A 13,259-nucleotide genomic window follows, 5' to 3' on the forward strand; every position below is an offset into this window, starting at 1 on the left:
CGTCGTTTTAGGTGATTTGAGGTTTCAAATAAGTTCGTATGATGTTTTAGGACTTTTTAGTATATTTGGTTGAGTCCCGAGGGCCTCGAGTGAGTTTCGGATGGTTAACGGATCAAAAGTTGGACTTAAAAAGCTGTTGCAATATTTCCTTCTGCGGGATATTCTGGGCTGTGATCGAGCCCAAGATCGAGCCCAGATATTGAGCCCAGAAATTGAGCCGAGGATTGAAGGCAAGGCTCGAGAGCCATGATCGAAGGAAGGCTCAAGAGCCATGATCGAAGGCAAGGTTCGACGGCCATGATCGAAGGCAAGCTCGAAGGCCAGTGATCGAAGGTCACTGATCGAAGGCCATAAAGATCTATTCCATGATCGAAGGGCCAAACTCGATGCCATAATCGAGGCCATGACCTAAGTCCAGGCTCGAGCCTGTGATCGAAGCCACGATCGAGGCTTAGGCTCGAGGGCCATAGTCGAAGCCACGATCAAGGCCCATGGTCGAAGCCACGATCAAGGCCCATAGTCGAAGCCACGATCAAGGCCCATTCCGAAGGCTGCCTGCGCAGATTTATAAAAGAGGGCATTTGTCCCATTTGCCATTTTTGACGAACTTGAACTTGAGCATAAGCGATTTTTGATATATTTTTAAGGAAAACATTGGGGTAAGTGATTCTAACTTGGATTTGGTCAATATACACGAATATATCATTGTTTTCACCATTCAATTAGTGTTTTGAGATAGAAATTTGGGAAAATTTAAGAAATCTCATAGAAACGAATTTTTGAGATTTCGGTGTCGATTCAGAGTCGGATTTGAGTGAAACTAGTATGGTTGGACTCGTAATTGAATGAGTTGTTGGATTTTGTAAGTTTTGCCGGATTTTGAGACATGGACCCCACTGGTAATTTTTGAGCTAATTTCGGACTTTATTGAAAAATATAATATTTTCCTATGAAATTGATTCCTATAATTTTTGTTGACTGTATCGAATTAATTATGACTAGATACGAGTCTATCGAAGTCAGAAAATCAAGGAAAAGCATAATACTTGGTTAAATTGGAGCAAGTCGAGGTAAGTGACTTGTCTAACCTTGTGTGGGGGAAATTTCCCCTAAGATTGGTATTGTTGTGATTATTGAAATGTGTTGAAAGTCATCTACACGAGGTGACGAGTGTGTACATAGGCTAAATATGAAAGATTATATTTTTAAATTATGTAGATCACTGTTGCGCATTTATTAAATTATTTTATCTTGTTATATTCTTCATTATTGATTTGAGATATATAATTTAAATGTGTTTGACCTTTTCCTACTAATTGTTTTACCTGTTTAGTTGAAACTTGGTTTCTTTTATATTGTGCATTATTTGAAGGTTGATTTTCTTTAAATTAAATATTATTAATATGAAGTATTTGATATTTTTAAATTCGATGTTAAACCAGTGTATTAAAGATTTTGAAATATGGTTTTCCTAAATTATTTATTTCTGACTATTTTTGTAAGATTTTCGTACTCATTGTGATGGAGACGTGAGCTCTTTATTGTGTAAAAATATTATTGATGGTTTATTTTGGCATGAGTCGTGAACTCTTTATTGTGAAAAAATATTATTGTTGAATTATTTTGGCAAGTTAAATTATTTGAGCACTTGAGGTGCAAATTATAATATATTGTGATATTGATACGCATGCGGTGGTATAAGGTCTGAGTATTAAAACGCATGCAGTGAGATAAGGGTGGCTTGATACGCGTGGCTAGTAGGGGAAACTACTAGAAGTCATGCAGTGTTATAAGGATGGCTAAAACGCGGGATGCTATTTCGGGAAAAATATTTTCTTTAAAATAAAATTATGAAGGCTCCCGCGGTGAGATAAGAAAATGAAATATTGTGAATTTATTTATGATTTGGGACTACGAGGCGGTACCTCGGGAGTGCCCTTGTTGATATTGATTTATGGCTGTAGTTGCCAATGATTATTTGTTGTGATTTTCTTAAGGTTGAAAGGAATTTTTGTTTGTTTTCACGAGATATTAATTGCCATTATTTTGTGTAATTAAATGGTGACCTGCTATTCGATTCATTTCCATTGTCATTTATTTTGTTATATTGTTAAACATTTTACCATGCTATTATTTTTTCCAGTAGGGCCTGACCTGACCTCGTCACTACTCTACTGAGGTTATGCTTGGCACTTACTGGATACCGATGTGGTGTACTCATACTATGATTCTGCACATCTTTTTATGCAGATCCAGGTACTCTTTACCAGCCCCGACTTTAATGAGTTACCTGTGCACGGAGACTTCGAGGTATATCTGCTAGCGTCCGCAGACTCCGGAGTCCCCTTCTATTATTATTATGTTGCTTCCTTATTTTTCTTTAGACCTTGATATATAGAGACATTGATGATACAATTCTTAGAAGCTTGCGACTTATTTCTACCGGGTTTTGGGAGTTGAAATTATTTGAATTGTAGTTTAATTATTTCAGATATTTATTATTATTTTGCATTTATAGGCTTACATAATCTTAAAGAATAGGTGCCATCACGACATCCTACGGAGGAAATTTCGTCATTGTGTTTATTAATGACATTCTGATGTACTCCTCGGCCGGGAGAATCATGAGCAGCACCTGAGGACTGTACTTCAGAATTTGAGAGAGAAGAAGTTATATGCAAAATTTTTAAAGTGTGAATTCTGGCTAGATTCAGTGATATTATTGGGCCATATAGTTTTGTGCGAGGGGATCAAGGTAGATACGAAGAAGATTGAGGCAGTGCAGAGTTGGTCCAGACTGTCCTCAACTACGGAGATCCGGAGTTTTCTTGGCTTGGCGGGGAATTATCGCCGATTTGTAGAGGGTTTCTCTTCTATTGCTGCACATATGACTAAATTGATTGAGAAGGGTGCTCCGTTTAGATGGACCGAGGAATATGAGGAGAGATTTCAAAGACTCAATACAACTTTGACTACAACCCCAGTATTGGTATTGCCTACAGGTTCAGGGTCTTATATAGTGTATTGTGAATTTGTGATGCGTTGCGTATTGGTTTCGGAGTAGTATTGATGCAAGACGGTAGGATGATTGCCTATGTGTCTAGATAGTTAAAGGTACATGAGAAGAATTATAAGGTCCACGACTTTGAGTTAGTAGCTATTGTCATGCTTTGATGATCTGGAGAAACTATTTGTATGGTGTCCCTTGTGAGGTCTACACCGATCACTAGAGTCTACATCATCTGTTTAAACAGAAGGATCTTAACTTGCGGTAGCGGAGGTGGTTGGATTTGCTTAAGGATTATGATGTCATTATTCTCTATCATCCCGGGAATGCCAATCTAGTGGCCGATGCCTTGAGTCGTAAGGCGGAGAGTTTGGGAAACTTAGCCTATTTACTAGTAGCAGAGAAGACTTTAGCCTTGGATGCTCAGGCCTTGGCCAACCAGTTTGTCAGATTGGATATTTTCGAGCCAAGCCGAGTTTTGGATTGTGTGGTTTCTCAGTCTTCTCTTTATGATCGTATCAGAGAACGTCAGTTTGATGACCCTCATCTGCTTGTCCTTAAGGATACGGTTCAACACGTTGATGCCAATGAAGTCACTATTAGAGATGACGGTGTATTACGAATGCAGGGCAGGCTATGTGTGCCCAATGTAGATGGTTTACGTGAGTTGATTCTTCTAGAAGCTCACAGTTCGTGGTACTTCATTCACCCAGGTGCCGCAAAGATGTATGTGGACTTGAGGCAGCACTATTGGTGGAGGAAAACAAAGAAGAACATAGTGGGATATGTAGCTTGGTACCTAAATTGTCAGCAGGTAAAGTATGAGCATCAGTGACCGGGTGGATTGCTTCAGAAGTTAGAGATTCCAGAATGGAAATGGGAGCGGATCGCTATGGATGTTGTTGTTGGACTCCCACGCACTCAGAGGAAGTTCGATGTAGTTTGGGTGATTATGGATAGATTCACCAAGTCAGCTCATTTCATTCTTGTGGTTACTACTTACTCTTTGGAGCAGCTGGCTCATGTTTACATTCGCGAGATTGCCAGGCTTCATGGTGTACCTGTATCCATCATCTCTGACTGTTCTCGAGGGTCGTATAACGTAAGTTAGGTACTCGGGTAGAGTTGAGTATAACATTTCACCCTCAGATGGACGGATAGTCCGAGCGCACTATTTAGATATTGGAAGATATGTTCCGTGCATGTGTGATAGATTTTGGGGGTGCTTGGGATCAGTTCTTGCCACTTGCGGAGTTTGCCTACAACAGCAGTTATCAGTCGATCATTCAGATGGCACCGTATGAGGCTCTGTATGGTAGGCGGTGTCGGTCCTCAGTGGGTTGGTTTGAGCCAGGCAAGGCTAGATTATTGGGTACGGACTTGGTTCAGGATGCTTTGGAAAAGGTTAAATTGATTCAGAATCGACTTCGTACAGCCCAATCTAGACAGAAGTGTAATGCGTATTGGAAGGTTTGTGATATTGCATTCATGGTTGGTAAGCGAGTCTTGCTCTGGATTTCGCCTATGAAGAGTGTTATGAGATTCGAGAAGAAGGGTAAGTTGAGCCCTAGGTATATTGGGCCTTTTGAGATTCTTGAGAGAGTTGGAGAGGTGGCTTACATACTTGCACTACCACCTAATCTCTCTGCAGTTCATCTAGTGTTCCAGTTGGATAAGGATCTATCTTATGTTGAAGAGCCAATGGCCATTTTGGACAGACAAGTTAGAAAGTTAAGATCGAAGAGCATTGCTTCAGTAAAATTTCAGTGGAGGGGTCATCCGGTCGAGGAGGCAACTTGGAAAACCGAGCATAATATGTGTAGCTGTTATCCTCATCTTTTCACCACTTCAGGTATGTCGCTATACTCATTCGAGGACGAACATTTTTTAAAGAGGAGGTAAATGTAATGACCCGGCCAGTCATTACGAATACTTTAACCCCGATCCCCTAAATTATGTTTCGTCATGCTATATTGTGGTGTTGTAACTTGTCGGGGTTTTGGTTTTTGGATTCGTAGCAAAATGGGACATTTAGTTCCTATGTTAAAGGCTTAAGTTGAAAAGGTTGATAGGATGTTGACTTATGTGTAAACCAACCCGGAATAGAATTTTGATGATTCCAATAGCTCCGTATGGTGATTTTGGACTTAGGAGTGTGTCCAGAAAATTATTTGAAAGTTCGTAGGTAAATTAGACTTGAAATGACAAAACTAAGAAATTTAAATTGAAAGTTTGACCGGGGAGTTAACTTTTTGATAACGGGGTCGGAATCCAATTCTGAAAATTTGAATAGGTTTGTTATGTCATTTATGACTTGTGTGCAAAATTTGAGGTCAATCGGACTTGATTTGATAGGTTTCGGCATCGAATGTTGAAGTTGAGGCTTCGACTAAGTTCGTGTGAAGGTTTAGGAGTTGTTAGTATATTTGGTTGAGGTCCCGGGGGGCCTCGGGTGAGATTTAGATGGTTAACGGATTGAATTTTGGACTTTGAACTCTGCTGGAATTTTTCTGATGCACTGTCTGGTTATCATCTACGCGGTCGCGTGAGAAGGTTCGCTATTGCGTAGGCTTAGCTGGGCAGAGGAGAATTTTGCTTTATGCAATCGTGAGAATGGGGCTACGATCGAGTAGCTTTGGATGCCAGTGCATCGCGAATGCATCAGTCATGTCGCATTCATGTAGATTATAGGAGTCAGAATCTAGGCCACGCATTTTGTTCTTCGCGATCGCGTAGGTGTCACGATCCGAAATTCCCACCTTCGGGACAGTGATGGCGCCTAACATTTCACTTGCTAGGCAAGCCAACGTTAGAATAATATTAGCCATTTTTAAATAATTTTAAAATAATTAATAACAAGGAAACTAATGCGGAAATAAAGTCTGAAATGTAGTGAATAATCCATAATAATAGCGATGTCTAAATACCATCCCAGAATTGGTATCACAAGTGCACGAGCTTCTAGAATAATACAAATAAAGGTCTGAATAAAATAAAGCTGTCTGAAAGCAAACACACAACTAAAATAAGGTAGACGAGGACTTCAGAACTGCAGACGCTGTGCAGTTATACCTCAAATCTCCTCTGAGTAATTGAAATACGAACAAGTCTATGGTACGCCGCTGGGACCAACTCCGAAATCTGCACAAGAAGTGCAGAGTGTAGTATCAGTACAACCGATCCCATGTACTAGTAAGTGCCGAGCCTAATCTCGACGAAGTAGTGACGAGGCTAAGGCAGGTCATTTATATTAACCTGTACGCAATAAAAGTAATAACAACAATAATAGAAATAAATCAGGTAACTCATTTTAACAGTTGAAGCCAATTCAGCAGTCATAATCAATTATTATTTCCATCAATTTTCGTTGCAGCTTGCAATCCACTCCTACTATATATTCATATTCACTTCTGTTGCGACGTACAACTCGATCCCCCAATATAGACTTTTTAATAAGTTTGTTGCGGCGTGCAACCCGATCCCCCAATAAAGACTTTTAAATAAGTCTGTTGCGGCGTGCAACCCAATCCCCCCCAATATATTCATTTACTGATTCTTATCAAAGAAATTGCCCCAATAAATACAACAATTAATATAAAATTATAAGACAACAAGCATATAATAATTATAATTTAATTATGAAATAAACAATGACAAATAACAATTTATTATGGAAATCAGGGAGAAAATAGACAGTTTACTATTTAATATGCTAAATGTTATGTAGCAATTAAGACACATAAATCAAATAAGCATGTACCAATTATTGTAGGAATTCAAAAATTTATAATTGACAAAGAATAGGAGAGAAACAATTATTATAATAATTAATTCGTGTCTTAAAACAATTTTAGATGTTTAAATAATTAAGAAACCAATTAAATTGACAAAGAATAAGCACTTGTCACCTTGCCTATACATCGTTGCATATGAAATTCACGTAACAAATAATTCAGAGGTTCTATTCCCTCAAGTCAAGGTTAACCACGACACTTACCTCGCTTTGAAAAAATCCAATCAATTACTCGACCACAGCCTGTCCTTTTGAATTTGTCTCCAAAAGCATCAAATCTATTCAGAAATAATTCGATATACTCAATACGAATCATAGGAATTAATTCCATATGAATTTACTAATTTTTCGGATAAAAATCCAAAATTTATTTTAAAAATCGATAGTGGGGACCACGTCTCAAATCTCAAAAAAACTTACAAAATCCGAACACCCATTCCGGGACGAGTCCAACCATATAAAAATTATCAAATTCCGATGTCAAATGGATCTTCAAATCTTAAATTTTTGTTTTTGGAAGATTTTATAAATATATGATTTTTCTCCCATAAATTAATGGATTCATAATATAAATGAGTATGGAATCATGAAATATAATCAATATAGGATAAGGAACACTTACTCCAATGTTTTCCCGTGAAAATCACCCAAACATCGTCTTACCCGAGCTCAAAATCGAATATGGTGGAAAATGGGTTGAAATCCCATTTCCAGAACTTAAATTCTGTTTGCCTAGATTTTTACTCATCGCGATCGTGGAAATTCATTCGCGATCGCGTAGAACAACTTTTGCCCAGGTCCATTTTACTCTTCGCGATCGCGAGAATGGCTCCGCGATCGCAAAGCACATTTTGGCTGCTCAGATTTCTAACTCTATGCGATCGCGTAAATGGTCATGTGATCGCGGAGAACCTATTCTCAGCCTTACGCGATCACATACTGACTTGTGCGATGGCGTAGCACAATTGACGTGCCTAGCTTCTGCCGTCCTTCCTTCTACGCGATCGCAACTTGGCCCTCGCGTTCGCAGTTTACTGGGAGTTTACCTTCCGCGATTGCGTGCCTATCTTCGCGAACGCGAAGGGTAAAACTCACGACTCACAATTTACTCTTCACGATCGCAGGAATGGCTTCGAGATCGCGAAGCACAATGCACTAGATGACAGCAGAAGCTAAAAACCAGATTTGTCTCAAAGTTCAAATGGTCTGTAGGCTATCCGAAACTCATCCGAGCTCTCGGGGCTCCAAACCAAACATGCACACAAGTACAAAAATATCATACGAACTCGCTCGCACGATCATATCGCCAAAATAACACCTAGAACTTACGAATCGGGCACCAAATCAAAGGAAAATTTTTTAAAAAAATTTAAAACTAATATTTTCACAACCGGACGTCCGAATCACGTCAAATCAACTCTGTTTCTCACCAAATTTAACAGACAAGTCATAAATATTATAGTGGACCTGTACCGGGCTCCGAAACCACAATACGGACACGGTATCAATAAGACCAAACATCGGTCAATTCTTAAAATCATCAAACTTTCAAAATTTTAAATTTTCATCAAAATTCCATATCTCGGGCTAGGGGGCCTCGAAATTCGATTCCGGGCATATGCTCAAGTCCCAAATCACGATACAGACCTACCGGTACTGTCAAAATACTGATCCGAGTCCGTTTGCTCAAAATATTGACTAAAGTCAACTCAATTGAGTTTTAAAGCTCTATTTCACATTTTAATCCATTTTTCACATAAAAACTTTCCAGCAAAATTGTACGTACTGCGCACGCAAGTCGAGGAGTGATAAATAGTGCTTTTAGAGGTCTTAAAACACAAAATTAATTATTAAATTTAAAGATGACATTTTGGGTCATCATATTCTCCACCTCTAAAACAAACTTTCGTCCTCGAACAAAGTTAGAAAAAGTACCTGATCTGGTGAATAAGTGTGGATATTTACTCTGCATGTCCGACTCGGACTCCCATGTAGATGCCTTTACCGGTTGACCTCTCCAGTGCATCCGAACTGAAGGATAACTCTTAGACCTCAACTGTCGGACCTATCAGGCTAGAATAGTTATCGGCTCCTCCTCATAAGTAAAAAACCTTGTCTAATTGGACTGAGCTGAAATCTAACACATGGGACGTATCACCATATTATTTCCGGAGCATAGACACATGGAACACCGAATGAACTGCTGATAAACTAGGTAGTAATGCAAGCCTGTAGGCTACTTCACCCACCCTTTCAAGAATTTTAAAGGGTCCGATATACCTAGGGCTCAACTTGCCCTTCTTTCCAAACCTCATTACACCTTTCATAGGTGAAACCCGGAGCAATATTCTTTCTCCAACCATGAATGCAATATCACGAACTTTATGGTCGGCATAACTCTTTTGCCTAGACTGAGATGTGCGAAGTCGATCCTGAATAACCTTGACCTTATCCAAGGCATCCTATACCAAATCGGTACCCAACAACTGAGCCTCTCTCGGTTCAAAATAGCCAACTCGCGAACGACATTGCCTTCCATATAATGCCTCATATGGAGCCATCTGAATGCTCGACTGTTAGCTATTATTATAGGCAACTCCGCAAGTGTCAAGAACTGATCCCAAGAACCTCAAAAGTCTATAACACAAGCGCGAAGCATATCTTCCAATATCTGAATAGTGCGCTCTGACTGTCCGTCTGTCTGTGGATGAAATATTGTACTCAACTCAACCCGCGTGCCTAACTCACACTGTACAGCCCTCCAGAAGTGTGAGGTAATAAATTGCGTACCTCGATCTAAAATAATAGACACAGGCACACCGTGTAGGCGGACAATCTCACAAATGTAAATTTCAGCTAACCACTCTGAAGAATAGGTAACTGCCACTGGAATGAAATGTGCTAACTTGGTCAACCTGTCCCCAATGACCCAAACCGCGTTAAATTTTCTCTGAGTCCGTGGGAGTCCAACAATAAAATCCATAGTGATACGCTCCCACTTCCACTAAGGAATTTCTAACTTCTGAAGCAAACCACCAGGTCTCTGATGCTCGTACTTGACTTGCTGACAATTTAGACACCGAGCTACATATGCAACTATATCCTTCTTCATTTTCCTCCACCAGTAATGTTGCCCTAAATCTTGATGCATTTTGGCATCACCTGGATGAATAGAATACCTAAAACTGGGGGCCTCTTCCAGGATTATTTCCGAAGTCCATCCATATTAGGCATACAAATACAACCCTGCATTCTTAGAACTCCATTTTCCCCTATCGTAACCTATTTGGCATCACCGTGCTGCACCGTGTCCTTTAGGACAAGTAAATGAGGATCATCATATTGCTGCTTTCTAATGCACTCATATAAAGAAGACCGAGCGACTGTGCAAGCTAGAACCCGACTGGGTTCCGAAATATCTAACCTCACGAACTGATTGGCCAATGTCTGAACATCTGCATCTAACTGTCTCTCACCAACCGGAATACACGCAAGACTGCCCATGCTCACAATCTTTCTACTCAAAGCATCGGCTACCACATTAGCCTTTCCGGGATGATACAAAATGGTGATATCATAGTCTTTCAACAATTCTAACCATCTTCTCCGCCTCAAATTAAGATCTTTTTATTTGAACAGATACTGAAGGCTACGATGATCAGTAAATACCTCACACACGACATCGTAGAGATAATTCCTCCAAATCTTCAGCGCATGAACAATGGCTGCCAATTCTAAGTTATGAACAAGATAATCCTTCTCGTGAACTTTCAACTACTGCGACGCATATGCAATCACCCTGCCATCTTGCATTAGTACTGCACCAAGCCCAATGTGAGATGCATCACAATATACCGTATAAGATCCTGAACCTGTGGGTGATACCAACACTGGCGCCGTAGTCAAAGCGGTCTTGAGCTTCTGGAAGCTCAACTCACACTCATCTGACCATATGAATGGGACACCTTTCTGGGTCACTCTGGTCAATGGGCTTGCTATATATGAAAACCCTTCCACGAACCGACGATAATAACCTGCCAAACCCAGGAAACTCCGAATCTCTGTAACTGAAGTAGGTCTAGGCCAGTTCTGAACTGCCTTAATCTTCTTAGGATCCACCTTTATGCCTTCTGCCGATACAACATGTCCCAAAAAGGCAACAGAGTCTAACCAAAATTCACATTTTGAAAATTTGGCATATAACTTATTATTCTTCAAGGTCTGAAGCATACTCCGAAGATGCTGCTCATACTACTGGAGTAAATCAAGATATTATTAATGAATACAACCACAAAGAATCCAAATAGGACTTGAACACCTGATTCATCAAATCCATAAAAGTTGTTGGGGAATTTGTCAACCGAAATGACATTACTAGGAATTCGTAGTGCCCATACCGAGTCCGAAAAGCTATTTTAGGGACATCAGATGCCCTAATCTTCAACTGATGGTAAGTAGACCTCAAATCAATCTTTGAAAATACCTTGGCACCCTGAAGCTGATCAAATAAGTCATCGATTCTTGGCAGCGGATATTTGTTTTTGATGGTGGCCTTGTTCAACTGTCGATAATCTATACACATCCATATAGAGCCATCTTTCTTCTTTACAAATAGTACTGGTGCACCCTAGGGTGAGACACTAGGTCTAATGAATCCCCGATCAAGCAAGTCTTGTAATTGCTCCTTTAATATTTTCAACTCTGGTGGGGCCATACATTATGGTGGAATAGAAATGGGCTGAGTGCCCGGAGCCAAATCAATACAGAAGTCAATATCTCTGTCGGGTGGCATTCTCGGTAAATATGCAGGAAATACTTCTAAAAATTCACGAACATATGGTACTAAGTCTATAGAAGAAACATTCGCACTAGGATCGCGAATATAAGCCAAATAGGCTAGACACTCTTTTTGGACCATACGCCGAGCTTTCATATAAGAAATAACCCTTATGGTAGAATGACCAGGAGTTCCTTTACACTCTAACCGAGGTAACCCCGGCATGGCTAGGGTCACTGTCTTGGCATGAAAATCCAATATAGTATTATAAGGTGACAACCAATCCATACCCAAGATGACATCCAAATATACCATATCAAGAAGTAGAAGATTAACACTAGTCTCAAGACCACCTATAGTAAGCACACACGAATGATAGACATGATCTACTACAACAGAGTCTCCCACCAGTGTAGATACACACACAGAAGCACTCAGAGAATCACAAGGCACAACCAAATATGAAGCAAAATAGGAGGACACATAGGAATAAGTATATCTTGGATCAAATAGAACTGAAGCATCTCTATGGCAAATTGGAATAATACTTGTGATCACAACATCAGATGACTCAGCCTCAGCCCTAGCTCGAAAAGCATAAAATCGGGGCTGAGCCTCACCACTCTGAACTGCGTCTCTAGGAAAGCCTCTAATTGGCTGGCCTCCACCTCTATCGATCTGACTTGTACCTCTAATGGTCCTACCTCTACCTCTAGCTGCTTGACCCCTACCTCTAGCTGGCTGAGCAGGCAGTGAAGCAACCGGTGCCGGTATGATGGCATGAGAATACTGCTGAGATATGTTACTCGACAACCTAGGGCAATACCTCATGATATGACCAATGCTCCCACACTCATAACACCCATCCTGATGTCGTGGCTCCTGAAGCTGAAGCTGACCCGAACGGGCTGGATAACCACCGTAGTAACTCTGGAGTGGTGGTGCACTGATAGGAGCTGAATGTGCACTAAATGTTGGCTGCCTAGAGTAAGGCATAATAGGACCGTGACTCCCTGAAGCACCAGGAGATGCCTGGAGTGCTGAATGAAATGGTCTGGGAGGATGACCTCTACCAAAATTACCCCTGCCTCCAGATGAGGCACCACTAAAACCGCCGAACTGACGAGGCCTCTTATCAGACCTCTTCCCTGTCTCCTGTGCAAGAACCATCTCGATCCTCCTCGCGACATTACCAGCCACCTAAAAGGAAATCTCACTTCCGATCTCCTTGGCCATCTGAAGCCTGATAGGGTGAGTGAGCCCCTCAATAAACCTCCTCACGCTCTCTCCCTCAGTAGGTAGTAAAAAGAGAGCATGATGGGCTAAATCCAAAATGGGACTCATGCTGAGTAGCAGTCATACTGCCATGCTGTAGACACTCAAATTGCTTGTGGTAATCCTCTCTCAGTGTGATCTGAAGGAACTTCTCCAGAAATAGCTAGGAGAACTGCTCCCAGGTATGTGCAGGCGATCCAACTGGTCTGATCAATGTATAATCTCTCCACCACCTTTTGGCGGAACCCGTCATCTGAAATACAGCAAATCGACCTCATTGGTCTCAACTATACCCATGTTCCGCATCACCTCATGGCAATGGTCAAGATAATCATGTGGGTCCTCAAAAGGTGTACCACTGAAGTGAACTGGAAAGAGCTTAGTAATCTTATCCAGTCTCAATAAGG

This window comes from Nicotiana tabacum, chromosome 23, assembly GCF_000715075.1.
Source record: "Nicotiana tabacum cultivar K326 chromosome 23, ASM71507v2, whole genome shotgun sequence".
Taxonomy (NCBI): Eukaryota; Viridiplantae; Streptophyta; class Magnoliopsida; order Solanales; family Solanaceae; genus Nicotiana; species Nicotiana tabacum.